Source organism: Tachysurus vachellii, chromosome 16 (assembly GCF_030014155.1).
Source record: "Tachysurus vachellii isolate PV-2020 chromosome 16, HZAU_Pvac_v1, whole genome shotgun sequence".
NCBI lineage: Eukaryota > Metazoa > Chordata > Actinopteri > Siluriformes > Bagridae > Tachysurus > Tachysurus vachellii.
This window is the reverse complement of record NC_083475.1, coordinates 19,460,683-19,468,182: the sequence shown is the minus strand read 5'-3', so window position 1 is coordinate 19,468,182 and position 7,500 is coordinate 19,460,683.

The following is a 7,500-nucleotide window of genomic DNA, read 5'->3' as shown; positions in this document are numbered from 1 at the left end:
TTCTGCTCGCTCTCCACGCTCCTCTATAACCTTCTGCTTGACGTTCACACACCTTACATCTCTCCAGATCTCTAATATACGTCTGTTATACAGCAGCCGGCCTCAGAAAGAGTAGTCTTTGTATAAGTAGATAGAAGAAAATGACTGCGGTTTAAACCCATGATTAGCAGGATTATCAGATTGTGACCAGGAACCATGACGCAAAAACACAAATGTTCGTATTCTATATTTTGTTCACGAGCATCTGTACATTAGCGCACAAAGAGACTCGCTAACTCAGTGAGCTTTGCCTTATACAGAGTTCTGTAGGCGTGGCTGAGTGTAAACCCGGCTTAAGGTGATTTATATTCATTCATTCATTCATGGAGTCACGGGGAGCCTGTGCCTATCTCAGGCGTCATCGGGCATCAAGGCAGGATACACCCTGGATGGAGTGCCAACCCATCACAGGGCACACACACACACACTCTCATTCACTCACGCAATCACACACTACGGACAATTTTCCAGAGATGCCAATCAACCTACCATGCATGTCTTTAGACCGGGGGAGGAAACCGGAGTACCCGGAGGAAACCCCCGAGGCACAGGGAGAACATGCAAACTCCACACACACAAGGCGGAGGCGGGAATCGAACCCCCAACCCTGGAGGTGTGAGGCGAACATGCTAACCACTAAGCCACCGTGCCCCCTGACGGTGATTTATTTTTATTTATTTAAATTTTTTTCAAATGCACAGGATTATAAAAGAAATTAGCAAAATGTTTCAGTTTCCTAAGAAAACCTTTACATTTTTGTGATGAGTGATGAGACTTCAATGTCGACAATCTGCCGAAAAGCCAAGTTCTCTTGCGAGATAACTTGCGTTGCTGTCGTGTATTTTATTCCTCAAACTAGATGCTTACTAGTTTTGTTCACCGGTTAACGTAGCTAGCAGTAATGCTACAGAAGGCTGAGTGTTCGCAGACATACAGTATGTAGATTGATCGACTTTGACACAAGTAAACAAATCCAAATCAAAATGCGAAAAGCAGAGAGGAAAAAATAGGTAAAAAAATCGGAAACCAGAACGACAGTCAAAGTAATCCACATCACAAAACAGATAAAGAGGCAGTCAAGAAATGTAAAGACAAACAACGTTAAACAAAGACAGTAAACACTAGCGATACTTTACGTTAAGACAGGAAGTGGCAAGATGACATGGATGTTACTAGTATTCAGACAAAGGCTCCCTCTGATGGGCCGGAGAGTAATTGTTTGACGAAATACTTACACCAGCATTTAAGCAAGTAGCTATGTTTGTTAGCATGTTAGCTAGGATTAAGAAATTACTCATATCTTAAGCCCTATTCGGACGGGATTAGTTTTACATGGGGACTTGTGGGGTAAAGTAATTATTACCAGAGCTTCTCTGTGATTTTAGTCCCGTCCGAATGTGCCATCTCGGTAATCATTACGGACAATGTCAGTAAAGATTACGGCGACTTTTACCTTCTGTAAAAAGGTCCGGAAAAATGACCTCAGGTAATACTAATCCTGTTCGAATAGACCAGCTGTAAATATGTACGGTAAAATTCCGTCATTTCCTGTTTTAAAGTAGTTTTTGGCTCGTTTTGCAAGCATGGAGGTGCCATGTTGTCTGTTTGCGCACGTGATAACAGGAAGCAACGTCATACGCACATGACGACAAGGAGGTTACTGTGGTGCGTAAAGCGAGTTACCCCTCCCACTTCTGCTAGTTTTACTGAGATGTCTTGTCCCATGCGAATTGGCCAATTAATATTACAGACGTCCTGAGGTAAAATTGCATTACTCCACGTCCCCACGTAAAACTAATCCCGTCCGAATAGGGCTTTAGAAGTAACCAGTAAAGTAACAAATCATTTAGTGGGAATTTGTGGTATGAGGATGTGAGCCATCCTAGTTTAAACATATATACATAAACATTCAGCAGGATCACATTTTACCTCACATTTTTTCCTAACACCCACCCAGAAGCAGATGGCGTGTAGCTGACAGATGTACACGCATGCTTTCTTTATTGCGTCGTGTCCTGAGGCTGCGGGACTCCAGCAGAGTTCATCTACTGGAAAATAGCCTTCATCCACACATCCACCCCCGTGACACCGTGTCATTGCAGTCTGACATGCTAATATTTGCTACCTTTTTCTTCACCTTCATGGATGTCCATCAGCACCGCCAGGGCCTGAGGGTTTTTTGTTATACTGAGCTAGTTTGGAATCAGAAAAGAAGTCTGGGGAAGTTTTTTTCAGAAGGTTTTGTATCAGTAGCTAGGTGACACCAGAATGGGTTTAATTTCATACTTCATCAATTCTGTGAAGATTTATAATTAATAACAACTTTATTACTGTCCATTTAAATGTTCTCTAGATACCTATATGTTCTGCCCCCAGAGGCAACTCATGTGCTCATGTGCTTATTAGAAGGAAACATGGTTCTCTGCCAAGACTTTCTTCTACAAGGAAAAGCTTGAAGCTTCTGCACAAGACCCTCATAAGCTCCATCTTCTAAGACATCTTCTCTTCACAGACCATCTCACAAGACCTTCTGCTCTTCATCACCACAATCATCAATGGATCCCTAACATCTGGTCATGTACACACCTTCAAGAAAACAACTGTTATTCCCATCCTGAAGAAACCTGCTCTGGATCCATCAGACATCAGTAACTACAGACCGGTATCACGTCTGTCACCTGTCTGTCCATCTCTCACAGACCAACCTCCACGATCCCAATGTAAATAACGTCCTACCTACAACAGTTTATAGTCGAGTGGAATTGTGCAACCAAGAGCTCCTGATGAACTAACAGTTCATCTATTACGTGACCACCGAGCTTTAATACGTTTCCGTTTTAAGATACGCAGAAACATACGTAGCAGATGAGAGAAAAGAGCGATTGTTGAGAGGATGGATGATGGCTGAAGTAGAAATGTACTGGTGAGGATAAAAGTGATCATTTGTGTATGATGATGATTTGATGTGATGTGACTGTGAATGATATCGTCTTGAGTTCTCCAGCAGGAATTGTGAAATTGAGAGGGTTTTTTTCTGTCATAAGTCAGAAATTTCGTGATTTTGAAATACGTAGTAACCGTGTGCCGCAAGCGAGGGAAGAAAAAGCCAATGGGGCTTGTATTGTTTTGCCACAATGGGGGCACGTTAGAGTGAACCAAGGGGGGTTTTGTTCAAGTGACCCAATCAGGCAGTTTGCCAGTCAGCAACAGCTTAATTACCTGCTCCAGTAACAGTAATCATGCTTCAACATTTCTAATAGGAAAGTGTTTGAATGGGGGGGTAAGAGAGAGAGAGTGGACTCTTTTGTTTAGACTTGACCTTTCTGCCAGCCTCATTAGCATCAGCTTATTAGCTTGCTTTGCTTTCTCTGGCCTCGGGCCGATATTGATTTTGATTACACCCAAGAATGTAGGTTAGAGCACGAGGAATAAAATGACAAGCGCTTATCAATGTTACGGGGAGCCTGAAGGGGATTTCAGGATGAGTGTGTGTGTGTGTGTGTGTGTGTGTGTGTGTGTGTGTGTCATTATGACTGAATCTTTATCTCCAGTTTGCACCCATTGTCTTTAATCGACTGCGGCCGTGTCAGGTTTGTTCCCAGTATGCACATCTTTTGTGGGCTTTGACTGACCAGAATGATTGGATTGGATTGGATTTTTTCTGCTGCTTGTGAATTACTGGCATCCTGCACACACACACACACACACACACACACACACACACACACACACACACACACACTCTACAGAGAGCTCCGATGCCCTCAATCACAAAAAAAACACAAAAAGGCCTTTCATGTAAAAATGTATTAGACAGCGTTCCCTGAAGAAGGAAGACAAGCAGACGTCCGAGTTTTTCTCTTCTCCCTCATCACTTCTTACTTTCTTTATTTCTTTTTTCTTTTTCATTTTATTCCTGAGGAGACTGGAAGTAGTTTCTTGGTCAGACCTTTCAGAGCGTTTTATTCCCCTCCGCTGCTTCGCTGTTTAATATTCCCCATTAAAAATACATCCCGAATGGAGCTGTCAATCATTCCGCCTTGTGTACCTTGAAAAAGCCATAACTCTCCATCTCACACACACACACACACACACACACACACACACACACACACACACACACACACACACACACACACAGCTCCCTATTAACCTCCACTGACTCCCACTGAGATCGATATACCATATAGCCACATATCACACTGCGTCCTCTGAGCGTGACCACGGGAAAGTTGACTGCAGCTTCAGGCCCAACACTGCCACTAAAGGTCTGAAGGCTCTGCTGCTCTGGGATCAGATCTATAGATTTGTGTTTTCTTCACCTTACACACCGATACTCTAAAACGGAGGAGCGTTTTAAATACGACTCACCCTCTACGCCACCTCTGGTGACCACGCAACGTGACTTTATTTGTGTCCAAAGGCTGTTTAAACTCTATGATTAATAATTACCATCGCTGTTAGAGAGAAATGTGGGGATTATGGGGATTACTGAAATGTTTGATTCCTCTTATACTACAGCAAACTAGAACAATGACAGCGTATTTTAGTTATTAAAAAAAATAGTTTAAAAATAGCAAGAAAAAGTGTGTGGACTCTTCCTGTAAACTTTGAATTATTAAAGTAAAATGATAAAAGAAAAATTATTATAATTATATAAGAATAAAATAATTATATGAATAAAAACAATACATAAAAATTTATTGTAAAATGTAGGATGTAGGATTAAGTATTACCATTAAGGAGAGATTAATGAGAATTAATGAAAAGATAATAATAATAATAATAATAATAATAATAATAATAATAATAATAATAATAATAATAATAATAATACAGAATAAAATACCAAAAATAAAGAAACAAATAAATAAAACATGCATGGTAGGTTGATTGGCATCTCTGGAAAATTGTCCGTAGTGTATGATTGTGTGAGTGAATGAGAGTGTGTGTGTGCCCTGCGATGGGTTGGCACTCCGTCCAGGGTGTATCCTGCCTTGATGCCCGATGACGCCTGAGATTGGCACAGGCTCCCCGTGACCCGAGGAAGTTCGGATAAGCGGTAGAAGATGAATGAATGAATGAAAATGAAAGAAAAATCACAGAATAAAGTTAAACGGATAAGAGATAAAACGAATCGATTATTTTATTATTCTATATTTATTCAGTATAGATTGCTAACCAAAGGTTTTTTTTCCTATTTTTAGGGTTAAAAAAGAAATCCAGGTTGTTATCAGTAGTTAACACACTCCCCATCCTCCCTGAATATTTGTACTCTCTGACCAGTAACAACATAACTGCTACTGTCATTACTATACATGCCAATATTTATTCACCCTGCTGAGATTCCCATGACTATATCACATCACACACACACACACACACACACACACACACACACACACACACACACACACACACACACTTGATGACAGTGACACACGCTTCGGTTCTGGTCTAATAACCATTCAAACACAATCATCGGTGAAATTGAGTTGAGGGAGAGGCGGAGAGGCTGATTGATAGTCAGTCATGGTGCTGAGGCGTTCGGCGTGTCAGTCATGAGTGTGGGATGCCAGCGTGCTGTTCACTAAGCATGTAATGTGCTCCACTTCGGATCAGGGTCAGTGGAAGTCAATTTATTTCACCTGTGTGAACGGATTCATCATATTCTGCTCCGGGATTTAGAAGCCTGGTTAAAGCCGCTAGATCTTATTATTATTATTATTATTATTATTATTATTATTATTATTATTATTATTATTATTATCATTATTATTATTATTATTATCAAGTCTCAAGTCAAGTCAAGAATCAAGAAGCTTTTTTCATCAATGCTAAACACCGTTCCTACAGGAGCACAGTGCTACATAAACCACAGAAATAAAAAGTAAACGCACACATACGCACACACGTAGGCACACAGGAACGCACACACGTACGCTAACACACGTACGCTAACACACGTACGCTAACACACGTACGCTAACACAAGACAAGACACGAGACAAATAAAGATTCTCGGGATGGAAATGTAAAGGACAGAATGTAGCAGCATTATAAAGTAGTGTGTGAAGATTGCAGTGGTAGTGCAGAGATGGACAGATGAAATTGTGTGTGTGTGTGTGTGTGTGTGTGTGTGTGTGTGTGTGTGTATACTGGAGTTTGTGAGGACCTGAATACTTCGCTGTCTTATTCCAGAAGGCAGCAGGGTGAAGATTTTGTGTGAGAGCAGCATGGGGTCATCCTTTCTGTCGCACAATGTTCCCCTGCTGCTCACACTAAACTTGTGTTGTGGAAACGAATGATGTCATCGTATACAACAACAACAACAACACAGGTTGCTTTACTTCCTGAATAAGTTCTGAAGTTCCTGAGTACAACTCACGTTCGGTTCTGTGCCACGCTTCAGCTTTTTTATCATGTGACCTGCGAATCTTCATGAAGATTTCAGACCTTCGGTGAGAAAAGATCGACCCTGTGAGGATCCTGAGGCATCTGGAGATGTACCAGCTCTTAGTTGTGTTCCACTTCATGAAGATTCATCATGAAGACAAAAAAAAGTTACCAACTCCATGTGGTGTTTGAGGACAACCACCTGATTGTAGAAAGGACGTTATTCATAATAATTATTATAACAGTTTATAATCCCACCCTTCAGTGTCACCCAAATGAGGATGAGGTTCAATTTTGAGTCTGGTTCTTCTCAAGGTTTCTTCCTCTTCCATCTAAGGGAGTTTTTCCCATTGGGGAGAAACACATTCAAATACAAGTCTAATATTAAACTATTTGTACTATATTCGTTATGTTCTGTAAAGCTGCTTTGAGACAATGTCTATTGCTAAAAAAGCGCTATAGAAATAAAACTGAATTTTTTTAATGACACTTTTATCCAGAGCCACTTACATGTTTATCTCACTTTTGCACAACTGAGCAACCTTCCAATCAGCAGTCCAGCACCTTAAAGGTGGGGTCTCCGTTGTTTGAAAGCTAATGTTGACATTTGAAATCACCAAAACAAACACGCCCCTAACCCGAATGGCTCCCACCCCTGTATCGATAGCTCCGCCCACACATACATACGTAACCCAGGCAACTAATGGAAAGAAACGTGTCTTTATCATAGCTGAAGGGAAGAACAATACGATTGTAGATAAACAAACAAGCAAAAATGACACACAAGCATAATCATGTAAAGGACAAAGGCATATATTAGTTCTGTGTAACAAAGCAAAACCAACGTTACTCACCTATCGAGAAGGAAAAAAGCGCCTCGGCGTCTTAAGTAAAGTTGGTCACATATTCACAGATTGGAGTTTCCCGAGTCAATAACTCCTGAGCTAAACACTGTTACTACACAAAACACGGTTGTAGCTGCGTCTCTACATTACTACGATAGAAAAGAGGTGTTATTTGTGTAGTAACAGCGTTTAGCTCAGGAGTTATTGACTCAGGAAACTC